Source organism: Halichoerus grypus, chromosome 1 (genome assembly GCF_964656455.1).
Source record: "Halichoerus grypus chromosome 1, mHalGry1.hap1.1, whole genome shotgun sequence".
Classification (NCBI taxonomy): Eukaryota; Metazoa; Chordata; class Mammalia; order Carnivora; family Phocidae; genus Halichoerus; species Halichoerus grypus.
In genome coordinates, this window is record NC_135712.1 from 192,736,819 (window position 1) to 192,756,224 (window position 19,406).

Consider the following 19,406-nt stretch of genomic DNA (forward strand, 5'->3'; position numbering starts at 1 on the left):
TCATGCATGGGTCTGATAAAGTTAAAGCCAGCTCTCTCTGTCATCACTACTATCGAGCTGCTTCCTTAGTCATCCTTTAATCCTGTCTCTCTGTTCTGACCTCTTTCTCCAGGATTAAAATAGCCCAGCATGCTGCATCCAGTGTAGTTATGTTTAGGGACAGGAACTGGGCTGAGTGACTCACCACGAGTAAAAGATGAACTGCTTAGCTGTGCCTGGGATGAGGTGCTGCTGAGGATAGGAGACCCATAAAATATACTGACATAGGTGCCACAGCAGGGCTACCCTCAGTGTTCCATAGAAGCAAGCAAGAAGAAATGGGTATTTCCCTCAGCAGAATCTTGGGAATGTTTCACAGTGGATGTGATATTTGAGCTCTTATATTTCAGGATTCTCTGATTCAAAATATGTTTCCACAATGGTTCTAACTCCTGCAAGTGAAGAAGGCTGTGACTCTTGCTACATTGGGGCTGGTTACCCTTAGGTATTGGTTTTTCTGGTGGGTGGCAGGGATGGGCCATTTACTGAATATTTATTGCTCATTTTCTATATATACAACATTGTTTTAGAGGATGCTTTAGACATCTAGACATAGATGTTTTAGACATCTTATGTATCAGCTCTCTATTGCAGTGTAATAAATCAGCCCAAAATTTGGTGACTTAAGGCAACTCTTTTTATTTGCTCATGATTCTGAGAGTCATTAGTTTAGGCTGGCCTTAGCTGAGTTCAGCTGGGCTGTTCTTCCGCTGATCTCTTCTAGGGTTATTCATGAGGCTGTCAGAGGAGCATTCCAGGCAGAGGGAAGAGTAAAGGCAATAGCCTTTGATAGAGGCTGTTTGGTTTAAGATGGCTTCTGTCACATGTCTGGTGGTTGGTGTTGGGTTTTGGATGGGTCTCTCCTCTCATGGTCTGTTATCCTCAAATAGGGTAGCATGAGCTTCTTCATATCAAGAGGGCTAAAGTGTAGCTCCAAGTATGGTTTCCTCTATCCTTTTGGGTGGTTCTTTCCCTGGCCATAGGCAGTTTCTTCACAGGCATGTGAAGATTAATAGCTGAATACTCAAGGGGGACCCTCTGAAGTTCTCTGCCCATGAACTCCAGTTGACTTGCTCTCTTCAGACTCCTAGCTTCATCTCCTCAAATCCATATATCTTTGCCTGGGATTCTCCTCCCTCTGCTGCAGTCTGGACATTGTCACCAGGCAGTAGGCTGTAGAGTTATAGTGCTCATCATATTTGGTTTTTATCTCTCAGGATCACTGTTCTTGAAACCATTGTTTCACATATATTATCCAGTTTGTTAGTTGTTTCAGGAAAGGAGGTTGTTCTGTCTCTGTAACTCCATCTTGGCTGGAAGTAGAAGTCTCAAGAGGATGGAAGGAGAAGTCTCAAGAGGATAAAAGTAGAAGTGGCAAGGTGTCTTGAGGCCTAGGCTTGGAACTCACAGATATCACCTCTGAATTCTATTAGTCAAAACAAGCCCAGGACCAGCCCAGTTTCAAAGGGTGGAGATATAAACTGGACTTGATAGGAGCAGTAGCAAAGTCATATTGCAAAGGGGCATGTGGAAAGGGATGGGAGGAGTGATTGAAGCCCTGTTTACAAACGTTCTATCCCATTGTGTGGGCAGGTAGGGTAATTATAAGATGATAGCTATCATTTGTCAAGCTGCTGCTATGAACCAGACCTTGTATGAAGCACTTTACACACAGTGCATTTAAGATTTTTTATTTATTTACTTATTTGAGAGAGAGAGAGAGAGCACATGAGCAGGGGGAAGGAACAGAGGGAGAGGGAGAAGCAGACTCCCCGCTAAGCAGGGAGCACAATGTGGGGATTGATCCCAGCACCTTGAGATCATGACCTGAGCTGAAGGCAGACGCTTAACCGACTGAGCCACCCAGGTGCCCCCACACAGTGCATCTAAACTGAATAACATTGTGAAGTGTTTTGAATGTTGCATAATATTGTTCACATATAGAACAAGTGTAACATTTAAAGCTCATTTTATGGATGAGGAAACTGCCACTCTTCAGGGGTTAAGTGATTTGCTTGAGGTTATACCTAGGATGTGTGACTTCCATGCCTGTGTGATATCATGCCTGTGCTTTAAATCTATCCTTTTACTTTCAACTTTTCTATGCCCTGAAGTTTTAGGTATATTTCTTGTAAGTAGATGCAGCAACATTAAAAAGAATACAAACAGATGATTTCTATCCTCTAGGTGATAAGTTTATTCCATTTACATTTGTTGTAATTACTGATATATTTGGATTTATTTCTGCTGTTTATTTTGTGCTTCCTATTTACCCTGCCTTTTCTAGGCTTATTTCCTCTTTTTTGATTGTATTTTCTTTATTCTCCTTTCCTACAGATTTGAAAGTTGTAACTCTACTCTTTATTCTTTAGCTTTTCCCCTTCAAATTTTAACATATTCACTTGCATTTGTCTAAAGTTAATCTATTTATCTTCTGTTTTCTAAAAACAAAAAACCCCCCAAAAACAGAAAATAAAAAAAAACTGTGATGAATTTGGAACATTTTAACACTAACCATTTGCTTCTCATCTTAATGTGTTTTTATTTTTATATTCCTCTGGGGATATAGTAGTATTGTACTTTCCTGTTTCCTTTGAAATTAGACATGGCCATGTGACTGGCTTTGGCCTGTGACGTATGAGATACAGGAAGCTTAAAGAGCCAGTGTACAATTCACTATGTGACCTGTGGTAGTTGTTGAGGAAGGTTTTGAGGTCACGTCCTTTAGGGGCTGCAATGGGTAGAGTCCCCAACTAACCCCTGAAAGATATTTAGCATGAGTGGAAATAGACATTTATTGTTTTAAGCCACAGAGATTTTGGGATTGTACCATAACATACAGTGATCACCTGATGGATAAACTCCTGATTCACCAAGTTAGTTGTCATCATTATTATTGTCTTATATAGTTAATGCTTATTTAGAATTACAACACCATATTTATTTGCTTACCTTTCTTTCATTCATATCAACTCTTCCTTCTAGATTCATTTTTCTTTTTTCTTGAAGTACGTATTCTAGAAATATCTTTAAGGTTAGTAGTGCACTGGTAAGTGTTTAACAACCGGTTCCCTGCGGGGCAAAAAAGGGTCATCTTTAATGTTTGCTCATTTCCATGGTGTGAATACTCCCACCAAGCTCAATTCAAGTTATCAGCATGTTGTCAACTGACTCAAAATTCCTGAATATTTGGCTCTTATGAGCCAGTATGAGCACACTGTTCTTTCAGGTAGCTTATGTTAGTGGTAAACTGTTTTGTCTGGAGATAATCTTTATTTCATCCTCATTCTTGAATGGCAGATTAACTGGGAGGCCCCACTCAAAGTTTGCATCCTCTGTGGAGTTGTTGCTTGTGCACAGACCAGATTGATGCCTCCCTCCTCTCTGCTGCCTCAGCACATTGTACATGCTTCCTTATGTTCACATTCCTTTCTCTTGTGATTATTGGTCTTCACATTTGTCACTTTCTCTTGACTAACAGCGTCCCAAGGCCAAGGACAATGTCTCATGCTTTTTCTGTCCTTATATACTTGATGCCTTATCAAAGTGCTTAGATACTATGAGCTGAGTGAATGTTGCCTGGGAGTGGTTATGGCAGAAATGAATGACTAGTTTATACTTTCAAACTCTCTGAGTGACCTCAAATGAAAAAATTCTTTGTAGCATAATGGTTGTGTGATAGGGGGTTTGATGGGAGATTGTGTCATATCCTTAAAAAAGCTTCTTTCAAAAAAGGAAAAAACCTTCTTTCTGAGGGAGTAAGCAAATGTTATCTGACCTAGAGTTCATTGAATGAGTTGCTAAATAACTTTTAAAGATATATGCCAGCATAATATGGTTTTATTAATACAAATCGTAACATTAAGAGAAGTTGTTTATTGAATTCATAGACTATAATAAGCTATCTATTTATAAGTATATTTTTATATATTCCTATATGTAAGCTTACTCATAACTATAATTGTATCATCTTCATTTTACAGTGGAAGAAATTGAGGGCATATAATTTGCCAGGGGTTAAATAGTATAGACAAATAGTGGTAGAACCAATTCTTGCTTGAGTATAGGACTCAGCTCTTAACTAGACTTCCATACTGTATTTTAGGAATTCCTATAATAACAAAGTTTTCTTTGCCCCTTTAAAAGGTGATTGAAAAGCTTATTTAAAGGAATAAATAAGGGAGGAGGCTCTTCATAGGCTGTAAACTGTAAACTCATTCTAGGTTTATTTTTTCCTCCTTTATAAAACCATAAAGCTTGTTTGTAATTCTTTCCACTCTTATTTGCCTTTGAATTTTTAAACTAAAGAAAGAAAACCTTCAAAGATACAGCAAAAGACTCCACTCATTTTGTGGGCCCCTGTCTCCATTGGTTTTGTATGGTCCACAGTTAAGGACCCAAATGATGGTGAGAGGGACAATCATGTTTTAAATAGTGTTACAGATGTACGACTCAAGAGGGCTGTTGGCCTCCCTGTAGCTTGCTGAGGGCCGTGGTATGTTGAAATTTATGTAAACCAGGACTAATAGTTCATCTCATTAGGAAAAATGGCAGTAGGACCTAGAGTTACTAAGGTATTACATTAGGGCTTGCTTCAATTTAAATTCTTCTTCCATTCAATAATGCTTTTGTTCCGGGCACCAGCAGTGTCTGTGCTGTTAGATACTTTCTTTATGTCCCTGTTGGACTTGATAGGTTAGCTCTGTTCCAGATTCAAATTTGAAAGCCATTTTTTTCCCTCCTTTCCTGACTTTAAAAGTCTCAAATGAATTATAAAACAAAATAAATATCCAGGGATGAAAAAAGCAGTTTGCAGTCCTTGTTTAAAAATACTTTTTACTGTTCTTTTGGAGAAAACTCTATTCTCTTTCACTGGTTTAAAGATTTGAGAAAGAATCTTAAAGCATATGAAATGTATCTATATGCTCATGAATGCATATATGGGTTTCTGAGTCTTTGCTAAGGAAAACTCTTATTCTTAATAATATATACAAAATTATCCAGATAAAATAAAAATAATCTCAAATTGATATTATTGAGGATTGGTATCAAGGGATCTTATTTCTCAGCCATATAACATGTTCTTCCAGTGATGGTATCTGCAAAAGAACTGTTCCTTCTTTCTGGTTTTTGCTTTGGCTTGCCCAACAATAGCATGGATCTCCTGAGACGTATCATTATCTTTTCCAGGTTTCTGAGTGGCCCCCTTCATTCTGGACATTTATCTCACATACTTTTTTTGGGGGAAAAATTCCTCTAAACCCTTTTCAAAGTCTTTAAGCTCTCAGGTGGAAGAATGCTAAATCTTTCAAAATTTGCTAAAGGTGTTCTTTAAGAAGTCCTTTCAGAGAGAAGAGTTACTTCATCTTGGTTGGAATTAATCATTTGTTCCAACTCCTGAGGTCTTGGAGCCGCTGGGGTATGGACTGTGGTCATAGCAGCTGTGCCATCGGTGGTGTGTGGTGGAAGAGATGCGTCTGGGCCAAAGATGTTTGACTCCAGTGTGGAAATCTGGCTCGTGGCAGCTGTTACACATACCCTGACACTAATTATGTGGTAACAGAATCCTTTTGCAGTTCAGTGACCAAAAAAAAAAAAAAACAACCTGGTGCATGGGGCTAAAGGGGAAGACCCGGACACAGCAGTGTGCTAAGAGTTTGGTGTCTGGGTTTTATAACTAGCAGTGCTGCCATCTCTGCTGTGGCTTCAGGTGACAAGAGGTCCCCCTCTTTGGGCCTAAGTTTATCCTCCTGTAAAAAGTAGCAAAGATGATTATCTTTCTGATCCCTTTCATCACCAACATTCAGTGATTTCTGTTGTTCAATATTTGCTGTGTCTTTAAAATGCATATACCAGCTTGTAGAAAATCGTGGGTGGTTCTTTCAAAGTATTTTATTTGCTATTAAAAGGTTAACATCCAAAGTGGCCAAGTTCCTCTGGGTTAAAGGATTTTTTTTGTATATGATACAGGCAAACATAATTTTACTTTTTTTCCCCTACTCTACTTTCATTTCTTTCCATTGCGTTTTGGGAGGGTTTGTAATCTGGGTTTGTATATTCATAACAGTGGCTTTTAAAAATGATGGCTTCCTGTGGGCTGAAGTGGGACTTGCTAAGTATCTGATATGCATTATCTGTTTAATCTTATCGTGGTTTTGTGAGATGTTTGTATTTTTAGCAGCTTTTAAAAGAGCTGGAAACTGAGACCTAGAAAACAGAAGTAACCTGTTAGTGTCATACAGCCCTCCCAAGGCTGTGGGAACCTGCAGCTCGTGTGTGATCAGATCAATCCCACAGCTACTGAGTGATCAAGCTGGAGATCAGCCCAAGGCCTCTGACATCAAAGAGGGTTTTCAATTGGAGGTATTATTCTCAATAAAATATTTAGGACTTTCACTATCAAATTAATTATTTTTTTAGTTCCAAAGTCTTGTTAATCTCTAATTCTCTTTAAATTTTCCAGTATTTGTTGCTGGATATCAGAAACTTGAACTTGCATGGTTATGTCTTTCACCTGAGTCTTGAATATATTGCTCTTTTGGAATCCGTTACCCTGAATAAACATAACCATAGCATAGCACTTTTATATTTTTCATATGTTGCTTCTTTTAAAATCTTTAATTACAACAGCAATTGTAGTAGATTCTTCTTAGGATCTCTATTCACCTTTAAAGAAATCTCCTTCCCCTTGGAGTAGTTCCTGGTGGGCAGGGTCAGCTGCCACAACTGATTGATTCATGGTAGATACCTGGCTCATGCCAGGACAGTTCTATCTTCTGTCCTGGGTCTTTACAGTTTTGATCAAGGAGTTGTTGAAACCAAGTTACAAACCTTTCACAAAGGTTCCTGCTGTGTCCTGCTTCCTTCTTTCCCTGGGTTTTGTTTTTTACAATTGCTGCTTTGATACAGGGAGATACCGATATCTTCCTTTTTTTTTTTTTTTGGCTTAAGACAGGTCAAGTCAATTTCTGTTGCTTGCAACTCAAAGAATATTAACTAGCCTAGCAGTGATGAGTATATGGCCTGTGTTTTAGTCCATTAAGGCTGCTATAAAAAAATACCATAGCCTGCCTGGCTTATAAACAACCAACATTTATTTCTCACAATTCTGGAGTCTGGAGTCCAAGATCAAGGTGCTGGCAGACTTGGTGTCTAATGAGGGCCTACTTCCTAGCTCATAGAGAGCTGTTTTCTCACTGTGTCCTCATGGTGGAAGGGGCAAGACAGTTCTCTGGGGTTTCTTTAATAAGAGCATCATTCCCATTCCTGAGGTCTCCACTCTCATGACTTAATCACCTCTTAAAGGTACCACCTTCAAATACCATCACAGTGGGGACTGGGTTTCAACATATGAATTTTGGGGAGACATAAACATTTAGTCTATAGCAGTAGGCATTCAAAAATTATTCTTGGAAAAAATATTTGCTAAATGAAAATGGGAAATACAAAGAAAGGCATTTTTTTTAGTGAGATTTTTTAAAAGGTTTATTTATTTATTTTAGAGAGAGAGAGAGAGAGAGAGAGAGGGCAAGCGAGCATGAGTTGGGAGAGGAGCAGAGGGGCAGAAAGAGGGAGAGAATCCCAAGGCAGCTCTTCACTGAGTGTGAAGCCTGACACGGGGCTTGATCCCATGACCCCGAGATCATGACGTGAGCCGAAATCAAGAGTCAGATGCTTAATTGACTGAGCCACCCAGGTGCCCCAAGAAAAGCATCTTTCATGCTCCCACCTTCTATCACTTTTAATAGCTTGACTGAGGTATAACTCATGTGTCATAAACTTCACCCTTTAAAAGTGTGCAATTGAGTGATTTTTAGTATATACATTTAAAACACTTTCATCACTTCCTAAAGAAATCTCATATTCTTTAGCAGTCATTCCCCATACACATCTCCCTAGCAATGATCATTATGATGTATTTTTTTCTAGTTTTTTTTCCTTGTCTAGTCATACTACTTTCCTATGGTATGTTGGCCATTTTTTGTTTGTGGGTTATGGAATATTCATTCATTCTCTCTCTCTCTCTCTCTCTATGCACGCACACACATACACACATACTCTTTACATATATATTTATATTATGTGTAAAATATTAAAGACCATAGACATTGTCTGGATACAGTAAGTATCTCACCTTCACACCAGAGAAAGAAATGAAGGTCCAGACTTTTGATTCTAGTGCACTGATAAAATGGAAATACTTAGAGAATTCGAGTGATTAGGCTACTTAGGAAGCAGTATATTCACATTTTCTCTATAGTGTTCAAGTTCCCTATATTGTTCAAGTTATAATATGAAAAAGAAGATTCATCTCAGACTCCTCATGGTTTTCCCAGTCATTTAAAATTCCACCAAGAGGGCGCCTGGGTGGCTCAGTCGTTAAGCAGCTGCCTCTGGCTCAGGTCCTGATCCCAGGGTCCTGGGATCGAGTCCCACATCGGGCTCCCTGCTCAGCGGGAAGCCTGCTTCTCCCTCTCCCACTCCCCCTGCTTGTGTTCCTGCTCTCTCTGTCTCTGTCTCTGTCAAATAAATAAATAAAATCTTTAAAAATAATCTTTAATAAAAAAAATAAATAAAATTCCACCAAGAGCATAGACATGCATACAGAAATGCTATTTAAAACTAAAAATGAATAAAACAGTTAATTATAAAGCCTAGTTCTGTCATTTCAGATGGACTCTTGAAAGTTTCCCTTAGATCCTTTTGAATAATAATAGTAAATAACAGTACAGAATTACAATTCAGATATTATGTATCTCTTAAAAATAAACAGTATGTATAGCAATATATATTATTTATAATATATAATTGCATATTTTATGTATATAATAAAATATATTACATATATAATGTTTATTTATATTTAAGCTGGCAGGATTTCTTTTTTGACTTGGAGAGGACACTTAGTATGTATGTCTGTCAAATAGCACATAGCTCAATAATGGTTGAATGAATTAACAAATCCCGCTTTGTCTGCTTTATCTAGTAATGTCTTATATTGGGGAGCACTACTCATAGTTTACTCAGATTTTATGAATCACACAAACTAAGTTTTCAATATACTTCTTAGGGCTATACCACAGTACTCTTTTCATGATGTTTTCCTTCCCCACCTTTCTATTACCAAATAATCATTTCGTAAAGCAGTAGTAAGGCTGAAATTTTGTTTTTTGAAGTTTAGAGAAGTGCTTCTCAAACCTTTATGTGCTTCAGATTACCTGTGGTCTTGTTAAAAAATGCAGATTCTGATACTGTAGGGCTGAGGTGAGACCTGAGATTCTACCTTTCTTATAAGATGCTGATGCTGCTGTTCCAAGGACCACATTCTGAATTTTGTGGAGGTCAGTTATCCCCCTTCCCAGGAGTGACACAAGAAGCAGAGAGAAGCAGGAGAGTAAAGTATTTAGGAAAAATCTCTCCTTATGAAAATTTTGAATAGAAAGGACTACAGTTTGGCTGAGGGAACCGTGTGGCTCAGAGTAGGGAAAAATTAGTAGTTCAGTGCATGCCACTCAGCTATTTGAAATGATAATTATTTAAGTAAAACCGCTTACCTGTTTTAAAAATATTTAGATGGTTAGCAATTTTGTTAAATAAACATGCTGTGGGGTGAAGAGGTGACAGAGAAGGAAATTATAATCAAGATATTAAAATGGCATTTATATTAAAGATTTGCTAAACAATTAAAATGAAAAAAACTGTCCTCTAATTGTGTGTGGCTATTAATAATAGAAAAGTTCCAATTTTAACCATTGTTTCCATGCTTACATGTTTTGGGTTGCTTCTGTAGACACGTTTAAAAAAATCAATATTTCTTAAACTTGTTTTTTTATTCATTCATTCATTCATTCATTCATTCATTCATTCATTCATTCCTATAATAGGTTGAGTGGTGTCAACAGCAGGGGATGCCCCTGTCCTATAGTTGCTTATGTATTACTGCCTACTAGTAGGGAAAAAACCCTGACTTTCAAAACAGAAATGTTGTTATTCCCGAGAGCCCCTTCTAGAGTTATTTATAGACCAGTTAATGGGAAATCAATTTTAGCCATCTTTAAGTTGGTCTTAAAACAACTGTTTCCTGTTTCCCTTATTTAAAAAATGCCAAAGTGCTTAGCATTTTGTTTCCCACTGTTGCATTTATTTGATGATCAAAAATTTATGTACATTATACTCATTTCTTTTCCCTGCCCAAATGGGAGGAAGGAGAGAAATTTTAATTCTGGGCCTCTAGCCACCACCACTGTGTCAATAGTAATAACAGTGAACATTTACTGAGCATTCATTATGTGCCAGGCCCGGTGCTTTATGCTTTATGGAAACCTGTTCACTTACGTGAGGAACATCTCATGTGGTCTTTGTGTGAACCCTGTACATTAGTTACAATTACTATTTCCTGTTTATGGATGAATAATTCAATGCTCAAAGTACTTAAGTAATTTGTCCAAGGTGACATAGGCTATAATAGGTAGATCCAGGATTCAAAACCCAGCTCATCACCACTGTTCTTGGAAGCCCAGACAAATTTACTGATTTCCCCCAGATTGTATAATTGGTTAGTAGCAAAGCTGGAATTAGAATTATCCTTAGCTCTCAGCTCAGTACAATATTCCAATACTGTGCCACCTAATAGTACTGTTCTGTAATGAGAACCAGAACTCCTTGCTTAGAAAAGCAACTGCCAAGAGGTCTTTTCCATATATACTCTTCCTAGTGTTATGTATCTTGGCAAAATGTCACGTTATCGACCAAAGTGGGTTCTGCAGTTATCACTGACGTCTCTGTGTGGGGATCCCAGGATCCTGGTGCATTGGTGCTTTTAAAAATTGCCTATCAATATTATTCTCTATTAGCTGTATGTGCTTATTCTGTCTACACTAAAGGAGAAAGCCTAGGACCATATGTCTAAATATTAATCTTTTTATACCTTTCTCAAGTAGAGCAACTCTTCCACAGCACACTGGGAGCCACATGTTTTTAACCAGCGTCTGCTGTTTGTCTTTTCACACACATGACACGGTCTGTGGAAGGTTTGAAGCCATGAGGAGTGCTGTACATCCTGCACATGGGATTATGGAAACAGGGATCAGAGAACCTACCCTAAAATTTGATTAGAGACAAACTCAAAAATGATAAATAGGAAAATAAAGTCACAGGAGAAGCAGAGCAGGCCAAGTTGTCTGCAAAGAGATTCTGTTTTCTTTGAAAGAGTTATGTTAAGCCCTTGCTTGAGAAGGAGTATGGATTTATTAAAAAAAAAGTTCAAGACTTTTGGATATAAGCCAATTCATATTTTTATATAGCTAAGAGACGGTTTTCATAGCAATGAAACCTTAAACTGCTTTATAGTACAAAACTTTATCATTTTTTTGTTTTTTCCCCATAGTGTGGAAAAGAGCTTAAGGTCACAAATTTTTTCAAATTTGCCAGGAACTCATATTTTCCATGTTTGGGGATAAGACACAGTAGATTCTAAACATCTGGCTAGTCCCTATTTAAATAATTGTGTGTTCCATGCACATCATACATATATAATTATATTTTCATTCTATTTACCTTTTTGTGTTTTAGACATTCTGAAATCTGGATTAGATTCTGACTCCAGTAGCTATTGGAAGTCATTCTTCTGAATGTTGGCTAAGGCAACGTATATTCCACGCCCCCCCCCCCCTTTGCATATAAACGCAAGTATGGCTTAGTTTCTCATATTTTTATTGTCTACTTTTTTTTTTCTCAAGATTAAGTGACTATGGGAGCTTGTAAGAGTTGTGCAAAATGAAGTTCTCTATATTTTTTATAGCAGGGGCGACTTTAGAATTGGCTGGAGGAAACCTCAGTTTTAGACACTGGCCCATATCTGCTAACAATGTGATTGCAGTCAAATCCCTTAAGCCAGCCCAATTTATCCTCTTGTGAAGTGGACATAGTGCTGGCAGCATCAGAGCAGTCTTGTCAGATGAGTGAGTTGGTGGACGTGAGGCATTTTGAGTTTTGGAGGAAAGAACAGGACAGAGTAATCTGAGGTCAAGGACACCCCTTCCCTCCCCACCCGCCCCACACTCTCCCACCCCTAGTCTAAGTACAGCAAAGCAAAGAGGAATGGAAACCTATTCGCTCTCACAGTGTTCCCCTGTGCCGACCATCTGGTGAGACAATTTCCCTTTTGGTCCTCTCATCTTTCTGTCCATATTTCACTGTTAATTGAATACCTATTATGTGCTAGATTTGGGGGTATAATGCAAATTTGGCCCAGAATGTGCCCTTGAAAAGCTCACTTTCTTTCTATCAATCTTTCTCTTTCTTGGAGATTTTCCTTACTTTCTTGTAAGCACAGCAATGCTTTGAAAGATATATTTGCTTTTATCTAGCTGTTGTGTAGTGGGAGGGCTTATTAGAAAAACATAGCCTGCCATAATGCCGGAAACAGAAGTCATTATGACTTCCTTGATTGTCTGAGACTTGGAATCAATTGGACAGACTAATCTTTTTAAGCTCCCATTCTGTTTACATGTTTTTTTTTAAAGGACGGACCAATGATTTTAAACTTTTGTTTTCCTTTTGTGGACTGGAGATGGGGATAGTCTTTACTATCCAGGGCAGATTTCAAAGTATGCAATTAAATATCAAGGGGAAAAGGTTAAAAAAGAACTGGGTTGAAGGCCAGGTATCAGGATCACAATGCATTCTCTTTGCACTCCTAGCAGAGTGACTATGAAGAGTAGTCTGGATGACATTGTGACACCTGCTTTGCTTCTCTCCGTGGTGTCCTCAGTGGAAGGCTGTGGAGAAGGGATTTGCCTTTTGAGCTTTGATTCTTTGAGAACAACTGGAGAATGATCCCAGAATTAGGGTAGGGAGTAAAAAGCTTTCTGAATGCCCATCCACTCACAGACTCATTTTTGTCCTTAAAGGGAATTAGTGGTTTTGCCACCTGTTGCCCTTGTGCCGTTAAGTACTAAGTTGACAGCAGTATGACTGGGACCCAGGTATGAGTTTGGATCACCTGGTGATGTTTTTCCCAGTGCAGGTGGACATTGGAAGGGCTTCCCTCTCCAGATATGCAGTAGAATGGAAGTCACACAAGGAGGGGTTGAGGCTTTGGGAAGCTGAGACCACAATGATGACTGGGAGTTTCCAAAGAGATGGCCCTAGAATACAACCTTATAGGTTGTTGGTTTGTAGGTGGGTACCTGATGTAGGTAACATACTGAAGTGAATGCTCTTGACTATTGATTCAGTAGGTTTTGGGTGACTGCCTTAAAAGAAATGTACTTTCATGGTTGAGAAGGGGGAGGTGATTCAATCTGAAGGAACTGAATAACCTAGGAAGGGCAGAATTGAAAACTGTGCATTGTTTTTCTTACTTTTTGGCCCTTAGAGAAGTTGTTTGGCTTTGCTAGAGATTTCATTTGTATTGTATCTGAATCTTTTAGAGCTAGTTTTTATTGAGCTTGTACTCTAATAGCCAATTTTAATTAGCTAACAGTCTAATTTCAAAGATGTAGAAAGGAAGTCTCCTATATTAATCTTGGAGTGTCCCATGCTATTTAACTATTGGGTGGGATCCAGTGAGTAAGTGAAATGATTTAGGTTATTTCTCAGCCTCCCCGTAGGAGGTACCACTGCCATTTCCTAAGTTGTTAAGTAGAGAGACACCCTCTTTTGGTCTACTCTTAGGGTTACTAGAATTTATATAAGGATGGAGTTCAGGATCCTAGAAACCAAGATTCCATGTTCCCAGAAACTGAAACTCTGGCTTTGGCAATGGAATCAATCTTTTGGGTCTGTCATTTAACCTGTGTGATCTGATTTTCTCATTTGTAAAATGAGTTTAACAGGCTAACCTTTAAGGTCTCTTTGAGCTCTAGGAGTTCTGATTCCATGTCATCAGTGTGTCAAGTGGATTATGTCTTTCAGAATATGGGTTTTTTTTTTTTTTTTTTTTTTTTTTTTTGCTGTTCTCAAGGCAGCATATCCTAGCCTATCCTGACTGATATAAGTGATTACTCTGTACTTGGAACTTTCTACAGCTAGATATGTATTAACTCATTTAATTTTCACAACAATCTAACAATCTTATGTGTTAGGAATTATTACTGTCCTTCCCCCTTTTACAAATGAGGAAACTGAGACACAGAGAGGATATTCTTTTCAGTAGATCATTTATTACAAGTGGTTTTATATTTTAAAATAGATATTGCCTGTGTTAAATATCTAACTAGAAATGGCTATCTGGTAAATGAATTTTGAAACTTGATGGATTTGAATTTCTTAAAAGTAGAATGGTGAGGGAGGACAGACAGATAGATGGAGAGGTTGCTTCAGATCTCCTCCCCATCCTCCAGTATATGATGCAGAAAGATGATCAGGACTCTTTAAGGTACATGCCTTTTGCTCAAGAATTCCTTTTCAGGAACAGATCTATGCTTAATTTTAAATATTTTAAAAGAGAATGAAAACTAAATGACACATGAATTTGAGAAAGTTTTGAAAACTAAATTTTAGGTTGATTATCAGATTGTGTTTGGTCATGCTGAAGTCATTTAGTTACTAATAAAATGGCTATCTAGAAAGTAGATTTTGCTTATTAATAAATATACAACCTGGAAGCATCTATCATGACAACCTCTGAATGAGGAACAGCCTAGATGGCTAAATTTAAATTATAAGAATTGCTATAACTGTCGTAATTGCCTGCCTATCTCCTCTCACAATTTTTACCCCCTGCCCTACATTCTTTTTTTCCAGAATCCTGAAGTAGTTGTGCCAATTCAGAGGCTAGATGGTATAATGGTTTGAGCGGGGGAGTTGGTATCAGACAGCCTGGATGAACATCTGGCTGGGCCACTTACCTAGGTGGATGACCTGGAGCAAGTTACTCAACCACTTTGCATCTCCATTTTCTTATCCATTAAATGGAGATCTTAAACAGTGGCTACCTCACAGGTGGTTGTGAGGATTAAAAAAGCTTAGAACATTGTGTGGCATGTGGTAAACACTATCCAGATTTTTGCTATTACTGTTCCTTAATAGGTCTGGTCTGTCTTTGCTTCTGGGTTTTTATACTTTCTCTTCTCTTTCCATCATTCTTCATGGGGCTGGCTCTCAATTGCTCTTCAAGATGCAGCTCAGTGGTGGCTCTTTAGGATGTTTTCCCACATGTCTCCAGCCTGGGTGACATCCGCTCTGAATTTCTAGCCACCTGGCTATGACTTCTGTTATAACCCTCATAACATAGTAAAGTTACTATCAGTTTACTTATCTACATGGACCCTGAACATGGATCTTTCTTTCTTTCTTTCTTTCTTTCTTTCTTTCTTTCTTTCTTTCTTTCTTTCTTTCTTTCTTTCTTTTTATATTTCATGAGTATAAGGGAGATACTGGGTAAATGTATATTGAATGGATAAATGGACCAATTTTCCCTTCATTTCTCTCTCCTTTCTTTCTTCTTCCTTCCCTCTTATTCTTCTCTTCTACTTTCTTTCCTTCTTCCTTCCTTTCTACCAAACTTCTTCTCTCCCTTCACTCTCAAACCTGGCCCTTGATGCATTATCTTAGTTATTCTTCACAGGAACTCTGTGAGATAAACATTATGATTATCCCCATTTTGCAGGTGTGGAAACAGAAGATCAGAGTGATAGGCAACTTGCCCACCCAACCCCTTACAGAGTTGTCTTCCAATGTTGCTGTCTCTGCTCAAAGCATTTTGGCAGTTTTTCCTTGGAATTCCCTTTTGACCAGTCTGTGAACCGCATAAGAAAACCAATCAGTTTTGGTCACTCTCAGAAAGGATGATTTCCAGTCTGATCATCCCAATTCATGTTTGTTTCCAAATAAACCTAGATCATCTCATAAATCTGTTTTGTGCTAGTCTCAGTCTATCAAAAACCATTATTGTCGTTGGATTAACCCTTGTGGTTCTTAGTATGACTGCAAGATGCCCTCCAGCAATAACCATCAAGAAACTTTGAAAAAATATAGAGGTTTATCATTTAAAGAACCTAGAAATTGCACAGCAGAGTTGGGGCCATACAGTGAGGTCATCGGTAGAGAGTGCATGGGTCTGGTTCTGCTTTTATTGGGATCAAGGGTGGGGGCCTAGGGTTTTGTGGGCTCATTCTTTATTGGTGAATTTAAAACATAAGAGGAAAGATTTAAAGTGTGGGAAGAGAAGAAACAAGTGGCTCAAAACGTCGGTGATTGAAATCAATCAAGATCTCTAAAACAAAGGAGACTCAGTTGGGGCAGGCAGTCTGTCTCTTACCTAGTCATGTGGTTGATAATGTGTTTATTCAAGGTAGCCATCATTGAAGTGGATGCCTCTTTAAAGTGGATGCCTTGGCAATCAGATCTTAAGTCAGGCACTTTCATTGCAAAAAAGAAAGAAGGCAATTGTCAGGGCTTATGCAAGGATGCCCACTCTTGCCACTTTTATTCAACATATTATTAGAACTCCTAGCCACAATAATTAGGCAAGAAAAAGAAACAAAAGGCATCCAAATTGGTAAGGAGGGGGTAAAACTGTCACCATTTGCAGATGACATGATATTATATATAGAAAAAAAGAAAAACCTATTAGAACTAATAAATGAATTCAGTAAAGTTGCAGGATACAAAATTAACATGCAGAAATCAGTTGCTTTTCTATACACTAATAATCTATCAGAAAGAGAAATTAAGAGAATAATTCCATTTATAATTGCATCAAAAATAATAAAATATCTAGGAATAAATTTAATCAAGGAGGTGAAAGTCCTGTACTCTGAAAACTGTAAGACATTAATGAAAGATATTTGAGATGACACCAGCAAATGGAAAGATATGCCATGCTCATGGATTGGAAGAATTAATATTGTTAAATTAATATTGTTCAAATGTCCATACCCAGAGCAATCTACAGATTCAGTGCAATCTCCATCACAATACCAATGACGTTTTTCACAGAACTAGAGCAAAGAATCCTAAAATTTGTGTGGAATCACAGAAGACCCCAATTAGCCAAAACAGTCTTGAGAAAGAACAAAGCAGGAGGTATCATACTTCCTAGTTTCAAGCTATACTGCAAAGCTATAGTAATTAAAACTATATGGTACTGACATGGAAACAGACACATAGATTAATGGAAGAGAATAGAGTCCAGAAATAAACCCACACATATATGGTCAGCTAATCTATTCCAAAGGAGGCAAGAATATAAAATGGGAAAGAGACAAACTCTTCAATAAATGATGCTGGGAAAACTGGACAGCTACATGCTAGAGTGAAACTAGACCACTATCTTACACCATATATAAAAATAAATTCAAAATGGATTAAAGACTTGAATGCAAGGCCTAAAATCATAGAACTCTTAGAAGAAAACATAGGCAATAAGCTCTTTGACATCAGTCTTAGCAATATTTTTCCAGTCAGTCTCCTCCAGCAAGGGCAATAAGAGCTTAAATAAACAAATGGGATTCCATCAGAATAGAAAGCTTTTCACAGCAAAAGAGACCAGCAACAAAATGAAAAGGCAACCTACTGCATGAGAGAAAATATTTTCAAATCATATATCTGATAGGGGGTTAATATCAAAATATATAAATAACTTACATAAATTACTAGCAAAAAAACAACCTGATTGAAAAATGGGCAGAGGACATGAATAAACATTTTTCTAAGGAAGACATACAGATGGTCAATAGCACATGAAAAGATGCTCAACGTTGCTGATTGTCAGGGAAATGCAAATCAAAACCACGTTGAGATATCACCTCACACCTGTCAGACTGGCTATTATCAAAAAGATGAAAAAAATAACAAGTGTTGTTGAGGATATGGAGAAAAGGGAGTTCTTCTACTCTGTTGGTGGGAATGTAAATTGGTGCAACCACTATGGGAAACAGTATGGAGGTTCTTCAATTTAATCCTTTTGCATGTAGGTGTCCAATTTTCCCAACACCACTTATTGAAGAGTCTGTTTTTTCCCCCTTTTAAATTCTTGCCTCCTTTGTCAAAGATTAGTTGACCGTATAAGCATGGGTTTATTTCTGAACTTTCTATCCTGTTCAGTTGATCTATATGGCTAATTTTATGCCAGTACCATACTATTTTGATTATTATAGCTTTGTATTATATCTTGACATCTGGGATTGTGATACTTCCAGTTTTGTTCATCTTTTTCAAGATTGTTTTGGCTTTGTGAGGTCTTTTGTGATTCCACACAAATTTTGAATAATTTGTTCTAGTTCTGAGAAAAAGTACTATTGGTATTTTGTTAGGGATTGCACTGAATCTAGATTGCCATGGGTAGAATGGACATTTTAACAATATTAATCCTGGGACGCCTGGGTGGCTTAGTTAAGTGTCCAACTCTTGATTTTGGCTCAGGTCATGATCTTAGGTTTGTGAGATCGAGCCCTGTGTCAGGCTCCACACTGGGTGTGGAGCCTGCTTAAGATTCTCTCACTCTCCCTCTCTAAAACAAACAAATAAACAAACAGTATTAATTCTTCCAATCCATGGGCATGGAATATCTCTTTGTGTGTTGTCTTCAGTTTCTTTCATCAGTGTCTTATAGTTTTCAGTGTAGAGATCTTTAACTTCCTTGGTTAAATTTATTCCTAGGTATTTTATTCTTCTTCGTGAAATTGTAAATGGGATTGTTTTCTTAATTTCTCTTTCTTCTATTTCATTATTAGCCTGAAGAAATGCAACAGATTTCTTTCTTTTTTGGAGCGGGAGAGAGAGAGAGAGAGAGAGTGAGGAGGGCTGTGGGGGGAGAGGCAAAGGGGGAGGGAGAGAGAGAATCTTAAGCAGGCTCCACACCCAGCACAGTGCCTGATGTGGGGCTTGATCTCACGACCCTGAGATCATGACCTGAGCCAAAATCAAGAGTCAGATGCTTAACCAACTGAGCCACCCAGACACCCCACAACAGATTTCTTTATATTAATTTTGTATCCTGCACCTTCTTTTGGAATGATGAAACTGTTCTAAAATGTATTGTGTGGATGGTTGCACAACTCTGTGAATACCAAAAACCACTGAATTTTACACTTTACAGGAGTGAATTTTGTTTATAAAATTCATAATTACCATCATTAAATACATACCAGGTGCTCACTCTCAGTCACTGTCCTGTGAGGCACTGTGGCACATGGATGAGAAAGAGAATACTTGTCTTTTGTGGAATGTCTCAATGGGTGTTCTTAAATGGAAAGATGAAATAGATCCACAAATAGTTTAATCAAGATGTTGCAATACTCAGTGCTAATCTCTGGGCATAGACCACACTCAGAAAGATCTCACCACCTCTGGGTGCCAGCTTTAGGAATTCAGAAAGATTTTGAAATGTGGACTGCTCCAATATTTATATAACTTAGACA

General features: G+C 37.9%; 1 protein-coding gene across 14 annotated transcripts in view; it reads left to right on the plus strand.

Annotated features, from left to right (window-relative positions):
* ERC2 (ELKS/RAB6-interacting/CAST family member 2) overlaps nucleotides 1-19,406 on the plus strand; it is a 984,330-nt gene that overhangs the window by 158,849 nt on the left and 806,075 nt on the right. The window lies entirely within an intron of this gene.